The sequence below is a fragment of the Coregonus clupeaformis genome, chromosome 18 (assembly GCF_020615455.1).
Source record: "Coregonus clupeaformis isolate EN_2021a chromosome 18, ASM2061545v1, whole genome shotgun sequence".
In the NCBI taxonomy this organism is placed as follows: Eukaryota; Metazoa; Chordata; class Actinopteri; order Salmoniformes; family Salmonidae; genus Coregonus; species Coregonus clupeaformis.
The window spans coordinates 53,439,448-53,450,897 of NC_059209.1; positions in this window are offsets into that span (position 1 = coordinate 53,439,448).

Genomic DNA, 11,450 nt, shown 5'->3' on the forward strand with positions numbered 1-11,450 from the left:
CGGGTAGCCATTTGATTAGCTGTTCAGGAGTCTTATGGCTTGGGGGTAGAAGCTGTTAAGAAGCCTTTTGGACCTAGACTTGGCGCTCCGGTACCGCTTGTCGTGCGGTAGCAGAGAGAATAGTCCATGACTAGGGTGGCTGGAGTCTTTGACAATTTTTAGGGAGGGGGGTGACTAATTCACGACTGTCTTGGTATGTTTGGACCATGAAAGTTTGTTGGTGATGTGGACACCAAGAAACTCGAAGCTCTCAACCTGCTCCACTACAGCCCCGTCGATGAGAATGGGGGCGTGCTCGGTCCTCCTTTTCCTGTAGTCCACAATCATCTCCTTTGTCTTGATCACGTTGAGGGAGAGGTTGTTATCCTGGCACCACACGGCCAGGTCACTGACCTCCTCCCTATAGGCTGTCTCGTCGTTGTGGGTGATCAGGCCTACCACTGTTGTGTCGTCGGCAAACTTAATGATGGTGTTGGAGTCGTGCCTGGCCATGCAGTCATGGGTGAACAGGGAGTACAGGAGGGGACTGAGCACGCACCCCTGAGGGGCCCCCATGTTGAGGATCAGCGTGGCAGATATGTTGTTACCTACCCTTACCACCTGGGGGCGGCCCGTCAGAAAGTCCAGGATCCAGTTGCAGAGGGAGGTGTTTAGTCCCAGGGTCCTTAGCTTAGTGATGAGCTTTGAGGGCACAATGGTGTTGAACGCTGAGCTGTTGTCAATGAATAGCATTCTCACATACAGTTGAAGTCGGAAGTTTACATACACTTAGGTTGGAGTCATTAAAACTTGTTTTTCAACCACTCCACAAATTTCTTTGTAACAAACTGTAGTTTTGGCAAGTCGGTTAGGACATCTACTTTGTGCATGACACAAGTAACTTTTCCAACAATTATTTCACTTATAATTCACTGTATCACAATTCCAGTGGGTCAGAAGTTTACATACACTAAGTTGACTGTGCCTTTAAACAGCTTGGAAAATTCCAGAAAATGTTGTCATGGCTTTAGAAGCTTCTGATAGGCTAATTGACATCATTTGAGTCAATTGGAGGTGTACCTGTGGATGTATTTCAAGGCCTACCTTCAAACTCAGTGCCTCTTTGCTTGACAGCATGGGAAAATCAAAAGAAATCAGAAATCAGAAATTTGTAGACCTCCACAAGTCTGGTTCATCCTTGGGAGCAATTTCCAAACGCCTGAAGGTACCACGTTCAATAATATGCAGGTATAAACACCATGGGACCACGCAGCCGTCATACCGCTCAGGAAGGAGATGCGTTCTGTCTCCTAGAGATGAACGTACTTTGGTGCAAAAAGTGCAAATCAATCCCAGAACAACAGCAAAGGACCTTGTGAAGATGCTGGAGGAAACAGGTACAAAAGTATCTATATCCACAGTAAAACGAGTCCTATATCGACATAACCTGAAAGGCCGCTCTGCAAGGAAGAAGCCACTGCTCCAAAATCGCCATAAAAAAGCCAGACTACGGTTTGCAACTGCACATGGGGACAAAGATCATACTTTTTGGAGAAATGTCCTCTGGTCTGATGAAACAAAAATAGAACTGTTTGGCCATAATGGCCATTGTTATGTTTGGAGGAAAAAGGGGGCTGCTTGCAAGCCGAAGAACAGCATCCCAACCATGAAGCATGGGGGTGGCAGTATCATGCTGTGGGGGTGCTTTGCTGCAGGAGGGACTGGTGCACTTCACAAAATAGATGGCATCATGATGAAGGAAAATTATGTGGATATATTGAAGCAACATCTTAAGACATCAGTCAGGAAGTTAAAGCTTGGTCGCAAATGGCTCTTCCAAATGGACAATGACCCCAAGCATACTTCCAAAGTTGTGGCAAAATGGCTTAAGGACAACAAAGTCAAGGTATTGGAGTGGCCATCATAAAGCCCTGACCTCAATCCTATAGAACATTTGTGGGCAGAACTGAAAAAGCATTTGCGAGCAAGGAGGCCTACAAACCTGACTCAGTTACACCAGTTCTGTCAGGAGGAATGGGCCAAAATTCACCCAACTTTTCTTTTTTTGTCATTTAGCAGACGCTCTTATCCAGAGTGACTTACAGGAGCAATTAGGGTTAAGTGCCTTGCTCAAGGGCACAACGACAGATTTTTCACCTAGTCGGCTCGGGGATTAGAACCAGCGACCTTTCGGTTACTGGCACAATGCTCTTAACCACTAAGCTACCTGCCGCCTTATTGCCTTATGGCCAACTTACTGTGGGAAGCTTGTGGAAGGCTACCCGAAACGTTTGACCCAAGTTAAACAATTTAAAGGCAATGCTACCAAATACTAATTGAGTGTATGTAAACTTCTGACCCACTGGGAATGTGATGAAAGAAATAAAAGCTGAAATAAATCATTCTCTCTACTATTATTCTGACGTTTCACATTCTTAAAATAAAGTGGTGATCCTAACTGACCTAAGACAGGGGATTTTTACTAGGATTAAATGTCAGGAATTGTGAAAAACTGAGTTTAAATGTATTTGGCTAAGGTGTATGTAAACTTACGACTTCAACTGTAGGTGTTCCTTTTGTCCAGGTGGGAGAGTGCAATAGAGATCATGCAAATTGGAGTGGGTCTAGGGTTTCTGGGATAATGGTGTTTATGTGAGCCATGACCAGCCTGTATGTAGCAACCTCCACAAAGATAACCACTCAGTCAGCACATTCAAAGATTTTCCATCATCACGCCATCCAATGAACTAATGAATGAGCCAGACGAAAGAAAAAAATTACCCCTCTCCACTTCGTAAATCTAAACTGTCAAAGTGTCAGTAGCAGCAGACTGCACTCTATTGGACAACTAGTGTCTGTTTTACCGTAGCCTAGCCAATAGGCTAATAAACAATGTGTGGGTTGATCAGATCATATGACTGGGGAAGGTAGAATACACTTTTTAAAGACAAATGTTCTATGAATTAAAATGTCAGGAACAGAAGAGTTTCTTGACAGAGCCGTGTGTGTGTGTTACTAACCGTGCAGTTCGTGCGTCCCTCTCCAGTGTGGAACATGCCAAGGGCCTCCATGTTGAGGGCACACACGCCCCTCATAAAAGCCTTCTTCATGGACTCCTCATAACGCTCCCTCTCTGCCCGCAGGCTCTGGATCTCAGCCTGGGCCGCATCCACCGCTGCCACGTGCTACACACCGGGAGAGGGAAAATAAGGAGAGAGAGAGAGAGGGAAGGAGAGAAGAGGGAGGAGAAAGAGTGTGGGGGGGGAGGAGAGAGGGATTAATTAATGTATCATCGTTGTTAACCGTACTGTAATTAAAATTCAAAGGTAACATTGTGGAACGCATAAGAGCAGAGGCTAGATTGTTACTGAGGAATAAAGGTTGAAGGGAAGCTTGTTTCAAATCACTAACTCTGAACTGACCACTTAGTCTCTCTGCCATGTCTATTCTGCATTTCCTCTCTTCTCTCACTCACTGTCATAACCATCTTTCTCTGTCCCTCACTCACTCACTCACTCTCTGTGCTAGGCCTGTGTTCTGCTCTAGCTCCATTCTTTCTCTTCACGTCTATGGTACTGCCAATAACTCTAGCCTATTCCATTCCTCTCTTTCTTCTAGGACTATGCTCTACTACATGTCTATGGATCTCTCTCTCTCAGGCCCAATCGCTGCTCTAGCTCCTCTCTTTCACTGGGCTTTGAGCCTCCATCAATTACATTTTTAGTCAATCAAGCTCACTCACTTGCTTTAGTGCAGCAGTTATTCATCAACATTATTAACCTCTCCACAAAACCTGGTTTACAGACAAACCTTCAAAAAGGTGTATTTGCCATTTAAAAAGCTGCAAAGTGTCAGGTCTGCAGTATGGTGAGTGACAACTATTTCTATAAGACAATGTTTATTCAGTCTCTCGGTTATCCTGTTAGTGTAGCTAGCTACTGTTCTGTGCTCATGTGAAACTGTGGGTAAATTGTCTTATTTTAGTACAGAACACCCAACAAAAACAATACATTCACATTTCAGAGAGAGTGTTAGAATTACATATGATCTCTGGTTCCATGATTGGAAGTGTAGAGGCCTACTGTATGTAGCAACCTGTGTGTGTGTGTAGTGTGTGCAGCTCTTCCCTCCTTAACTCTGCCATCTTGTCCTCGTAGTCAGCTGACAGGTGCACATAGACCTCCTCTGCCTGGGTGCGGCATGCCTTCTCCACCTTCTCCTCCCCTGGACCAGGGCGTGCTAGCCTGCCCACACCTTCCTCTTCAGCTGCAGACGGTAGCTGTGGGCCTCGAGAGGGGAGGGGACACGGGGGAAAGCAGGACAGACAAAGGACAGGAGGAGAAATGTTTAGAAAGACTCAACTACGCAGGATTCAAATGAACAAGAAACAACTTTTGATTTTCTACTCTTCAGGTATTTAGTGAAAGATGATGTATTAAATACTGTAATTGTCACATGATTGCAAATATAACTTATTTAACCCATTAATATCAGGCACCACACCAATAATACTACATGGAATAAAATAAATCATAGGTGGAAAATGTAAGTGTGAAAACATAATGGATGTTCAATGTGAAATGACATGGTACTATATGTGCCAGTTAATCATGATTAACTGATTCATCAGATTCAGGATTTGCATAAACCCGAACCCTGCTAGACTACTGTCAACGCTAAAGATACAGTTCACTAAGGATGTTATGACATTAATTTCTCAGAGGAAATAAGTGGGTTAAAGCAACTGATTCCTCGGTTAAAGTAAAAGGGGTGAAAAGTAAATTTTAAAAAATAGACATTAAGATACAGTGTGCTGTATACGCGTGTCCCGTACCCACCGCTCCCCACCTCATCCACCCCAGACCTATTCCCCTATGAGGGTGACCCCTCTCCCCCTCTCTCACCTCCTTCCTGGCCTCGCTGTGCTGCAGTCTCCAGTGGGTGAAGGTCTTCATCAGCTCCAGTCTCTCCCTCTGTCTGTCCACTGTCTGGCTCAGGTTCACTATCACCTACAAGCAAAACAAGACAAGTCACACATGATGCCTCACACACCCAATTCATCATAATAGTTGACTGTCTTTAAATAGGAATGACCCTACCAGTAATGTGTGTGTGTGGTGCAGGGGTTTGTGTGACGTGTGTCTAGACTGCGTACCTCGTCCTTCCTCTGGTTGGAGGTCTCGTAGGTGTGGAGCAATTCCTTCAGATTGTCCATCTTTGCAGTGAGGCCTGCTATACAGGCAGCATGCTTCTCCCTCTCCTTCCTCACCTCCAGCTTGTGCTGCTCCATGAAGGCCAGCTTCCACTTCCTCAGCTCCATCAGCACGTTGGTCTGGGGAGGAGAGGAGAGAGACAGGGATGGAATGGTTTACCAAAGAGAATCAGGACACAAACCAGTCCACTTCAATGACAACACAGATACTGTAGCAGAAATGACAAATCAAGAATCAGATGAGGAATTCCTGATCAGTCAGGAAACAGCACTGATATGGACATCTGATAAGGCCTATTGGGCCAACAGAATAGATTTGTAGAACACAGCCTCATAAGTCTCTATTCTCATAACTGAGAATATATTATGTTCATCGCCAAGCAAAAATAAAACTCCAGACATTGAATAGATAGACAATAAAGAAGCAGGGCAGGGTAACCTTTGGGTTGTCGCTCCAGGTGTCTAGGAAGTTCTCCATCTTGTTCATGTTCTCCACAGAGATAAACATCTCCGTCACCACAGTGACCAGGGGGTTTGGGCTGCTGTGTCTGGACTTCTCAGACGGCGTCTGCAGTCTGTCTGAGACAACAGACGACCTACCGGCCATCTTTTCATTACCTGGATGTCAAGAAATTGGCTTTATTTTCTGCACACAAACCTGATAAACACCCACAGTGGTCAAAATAATGCTTGATTAGAACTCTGGGAGCATCAAAATAGTATATTATAGTTGTATATATCCTAAAGCCTGTTCAGTCTAATGGTCTTTATAATAATGCTTTTTATTGGACTAAATATAGTTATAAAGCATATACAGTGCCTTGCAAAAGTATTCATCCCCCTTGGCGTTTTTCATATTTTCCCTTGGCGTTTTTCATATTTTGTTGCATTACAACCTGTAATTTAAATTGATTTTTATTTGGATTTCATGTAATGGACATACACAAAATAGTCCAAATTGGTGAAGTGAAAAAAAATTATAATAACTTGTTTCATAAAATTCAAGAAAATAAATAACGGAAAAGTGGTGCGTGCATATGTATTCACCCCCTTTGCTATGAAGCCCCTAAATAAGATCTGGTGCAACCAATTACCTTCAGAAGTCACATAATTAGTTAAATAAAGTCCACCTGTGTGCAATCTAAGTGTCACATGATCTCAATATATATACACCTGTTCTGAAAGGCCCCAGAGTCTGCAACACCACTAAGCAGAGGGCACCACCAAGCAAGCTGCACCATGAAGCCAAGGAGCTCTCCAAACAGGTCAGGGACAAAGTTGTGGAGAAGTACAGATCAGGGTTGGGTTATAAAAAAATATCAGAAACTTTTAACATCCCACGGAGCACCATTAAATCTATTATTAAAAAATGGAAAGAATATGGCACCACAACAAACTTGCCAAGAGAGGGCCGCCCACCAAAACTCACGGACCAGGCAAGGAGGGCATTAATCAGAGAGGCAACAAAGAGACCAAAGAGAACCCTGAAGGAGCTGCAAAGCTCCACAGCGGAGATTGGAGTATCTGTCCATAGGACCACTTTAAGCCGCACACTCCACAGAGCTGGGCTTTACGGAAGAGTGGCCAGAAAAAAGCCATTGCTTAAAGAAAAAAATAAGCAAACACGTTTGGTGTTCGCCAAAAGGCATGTGGGAGACTCCCCAAATATATGGAAGAAGGTACTCTGGTCAGATGAGACTAAAATTGAGCTTTTTGGCCATCAAGGAAAACGCTATGTCTGGCGCAAACCCAACACCTCTCATTATCAATGATGGATGGCACTAAATACAGAAATTCTTGAGGGAAACCTGTGTCAGTCTTCCAGCAGGACAATGACCCTAAGCATACTGCTAAAGCAACACTTGAGTGGTTTAAGGGGAAACATTTAAATGTCTTGGAATGGCCTAGTCAAAGCCCAGACCTCAATCCAATTGAGAATCTGTGGTATGACTTAAAGATTGCTGTACACCAGCGGAACCCATCCAACTTGAATCCAAGATGGCGTAGAAGTGCGGTTGTGTACTCTGTAGTGTGTCTGTGTAAATAGACAGTTTTTTTGTTTTTTGTCTCTTTCATATATATTTCTCAATCACACTTTTCATCCTTCAACTAAATATACTTTCTTGCAACCCGCCTCACCCAATGTGGAACGGATTCTATTATTTATTTTACCTTTTTATCCAGAACCGCCAGTTGAAACTAGCCAGTTAGCCAGCTAACTAGCTAACTAGCTACTTGCTATTAGCCACTGTTAGCGGTTTTCACCATTGTCTGTGGCCTGCACTACCTACCAGCCAGCTCTAGCCTGGACTATTATCGGCCAGTCTGCACTGTCTGCACAGCACGCTATCGACCAAGAACATATCGAATATTCTGCCGGAATCACTGAATCACTGGACCTTAACACCGGATCATCGCAACTAGCTAGCTGCAACCGAATGGATGTTGTTGGCTAATCACCACTGCCCCCGAAGCCAGCACCAGTTAGCCTTGAGATAACCTCGAGCCAGGCCCATCACCCGGCTATCTACCTCTCTGTCAACCGGACGGGACCTCCTACTGTTGACACGGAGCCCCGCCGATCCATCACGACTGGTCTGCCGACGTAATCGTCTGATGTGGTTTCAACAGGCTTCCCGTTGCGACGACCACGAAGATCCATCTGCTAGCCCCGGCCCGCTAGCACACGCAATCAACAGCTGTGCTTCCTACTCGCCTGTGCTGTAGCAGCCATTCGAACTGCTCCCGGTCTCACCTATTGCTGTTCACTGGACCTTATGATCACTCAGCTGCACAGCTGATGCCTGCTGGACTGTTCCTTTACACAGTACCCCCATCCTGTTTATCTGTTTAGCCTCGGCCCAAACTTTCGTCGCCATTACCAGTTGTTGTCTTAGCTCTCTCAAATAACACCTGTGATTGCTTTATGCCTCTCTCCCATGTCAATATGCCTTGCCTATTGCTGTTCCGGTTAGTTCTTATTATACAATTTCACTGTAGAGCCCCCAGTGCCGCTCAACCAGCCTCAAAGAGCTCCTTTGTCCCACCCCCCATCCACGCGGAGACCGGCTCAATCAGTGCCTCCAGTGATGTTATCTCTTTCATTGTTACCCAACGCTTAGGTTTACCTCCACTGTACTCATATCCTTCCATATCCTTGTCTGTACATAATGCCCTGAATCTATTGTACAACGCCCGGAAATCTGCCCCTTTTATTCTCTGTACCCAACGCACTAGAAGACCAGTTCTTAAAGCCTTTAGCCGTATCCTTATTCTACTCCTCCTCTGTTCCTCTGGTGATGCAGAGGTTAACCCATGCCCTGTAGCCCCCAGTATCATTCCTACTCCCCAGGCGCTATCATTTGTTGACCTCTGTAACCGTAAAAACCTTGGTCATCCTCCCTAAGTTTGAGTTACTCACTGCGTTAGCACACTCCGCCAACCCTGATGTTCTAGCAGTGTCTGAATCCTGGCTTAGGAAGACCACCAAAAACTCTGAAATGTCCATCCCCAACTACAACATTCTCCGTCTAGATAGAACTGCCGAAGGGGGCGGAGTTGCAATCTACTGCAGAGCTCTATCATACTATCCAGGTCTGTGCCCAAACAGTTTGAGCTTTTACTTCTAAAAATCCACCTCTCCAGAAATAAGTATATCACTGTTGCCGCTTGCTACAGACCCCCCTCAGTCCCCAGCTGTGCCCTGGACACCATATGTGAATTGATTGCCCCACATCTATCCTCAGAGTTCGTAGTGCTTGGTGACCTAAACTGGGATATGCTTAACACCCTGGCCGTCCTACAATCTAACCTAGATGCCCTCAATCTCACACAAATTATCAAGGAACCTACCAGGTACAACCCTAAATCCGTAAACATGGGCACCCTCATAGATATCATCCTGACTAATTTACCCTCTAAATACACCTCCACTGTCTTCAACCAGGATCTCAGCGATCACTGCCTCATTGCCTGCGTCCGTAATGGGTCCGTGGTCAAATGACCACCCCTCATCACTGTCAAACGCTCCCTAAAACACTTCAGCGAGCAGGCCTTTCTAATTGACCTGGCCCGGGTATCCTGGATGGATATTGACCTCATTCCGTCAGTAGAGGATGCCTGGTTGTTCTTTAAAAGTGCTTTCCTCTCCATCTTAAATAAGCATGCCCCATTCAAAAAATTCAGAACAAAGAACAGATATAGCCCCCGGTTCACCCCAGACTTGACTGCCCTTGACCAGCACAAAAACATCCTGTGGCGTACTGCATTAGCATCGAACAGCCCCCGCGATATGCAACTTTTCAGAGAAGTCAGGAACCAATATACACAATCAGTTAGGAAAGCAAAGGCTAGCTTTTGCAAACAGAAAAGTGCATCCTGTAGCACTAACTCCAAAAAGTTTTGGGACACTGTAAAGTCCATGGAGAATAAGAGCACCTCCTCCCAGCTGCCCACTGCACTGAGGCTAGGAAACACTGTCACCACCGATAAATCTACGATAATCGAGAATTTCAATAAGCATTTTGCTACTGCTGCTACCCCTACCCCGGCCACCAGCTCTGCCCCCCCCTGCTGCAACTTGCCCATGCCCCCCCCCCCGCTTCTCCTTCACCCAAATTCAGATAGCTGATGTTCTGAAAGAGCTGCAAAATCTGGACCCCTACAAATCAGCTGGGCTAGACAATCTGGACCCTTTCTTTCTAAAATTAGCAGCCGAAATTGTAGCAACCCCTATTACTAGCCTGTTCAACCTCTCTTTCGTATCATCTGAGATCCCCAGAGATTGGAAAGCTGCCACGGTCATCCCCCTCTTCAAAGGGGGTGACACTCTAGATCCAAACTTTTACAGACCTATATCCATCCTGCCCTGCCTTTCGAAAGTATTTGAATGCCAAGTTAACAAACAGATCACCGTCCATTTCGAATCCCACCGTACCTTCTCCGCTATGCAATCTGGTTTCCGAGCTAGTCATGGGTGCACCTCAGCTACGCTAAAGGTCCTAAACGATATTATAACCGCGATCGATAAAAGACTGTACTGTGCAGCTGTTTTCATCGACCTGGCCAAGGCGTTCGACTCTGTCAATCACCGCATTCTCATTGGCAGACTAAATAACCTTGGTTTCTCAAATGACTGCCTCACCTGGTTCACCAACTACTTCTCAGATAGAGTTCAATGTGTCAAATCGGAGGGCCTGTTGTCTGGACCTCTGGCAGTCTCTATGGGGGTGCCACAGGGTTCAATTCTCGGGCCGACTCTATTCTCTGTGTACAGTGGGGGGAAAAAGTATTTAGTCAGCCACCAATTGTGCAAGTTCTCCCACTTAAAAAGATGAGAGAGGCCTGTAATGTTCATCATAGGTACACGTCAACTATGACAGACAAAATGAGATTTTTTTTCTCCAGAAAATCACATTGTAGGATTTTTTATGAATTTATTTGCAAATTATGGTGGAAAATAAGTATTTGGTCAATAACAATAGTTTCTCAATACTTTGTTATATACCCTTTGTTGGCAATGACACAGGTCAAACGTTTTCTGTAAGTCTTCACAAGGTTTTCACACACTGTTGCAGGTATTTTGGCCCATTCCTCCATGCAGATCTCCTCTAGAGCAGTGATGTTTTGGGGCTGTCGCTGGCAGAGCATATGAGCGGAGTGGAGCGGGAGCGAGCGTGGAGCGTGAGCGGACGGATTTTGAACAGAGCGCAGAGCGGCATTTTTAAAAGGACGGAGCGTCGCCCTATGTCCCGCTCCAATTTCGCTCGCTCACACCACGAGTCTGAAGCATGCTCAAGCCTGACCCAGAATCCATCTGTTTAATTTAATTTGTGTCGTCCATTAATTTATATTTTATAGAGCGAGAGGAGCAGCAGCAGCAACAAGAGAAAAGGGGTTGAGGAATTCAAAAGTTTATTCACTGCACGCAAAGGCCCAACCATAACAAGGGAGAGAAAAAGAGAGCTGGATGTAGCATTTTTTAAAATGATTTTCATGGACTATGAACCGCTGAGTAAAGGAGAACGCGAAGGGATGCAACACTTCGCCAGCGCAGCTCAACCGGGCTACACTCCCCCAAGAAACTATGATAAATCAGTACTTTACTTTGTCAAATTTACATCTGAGATGCCCCATTCACATGCTTCAGCTGGCGATCAAAAACGCCCGTTAACAAGCACGACAACATTAATAGGCTGTTAGTGAAAGTCGGGCACCTGGTGAAAAGTGTACGCAAGAGCACAGAGGAAACCGACCAATT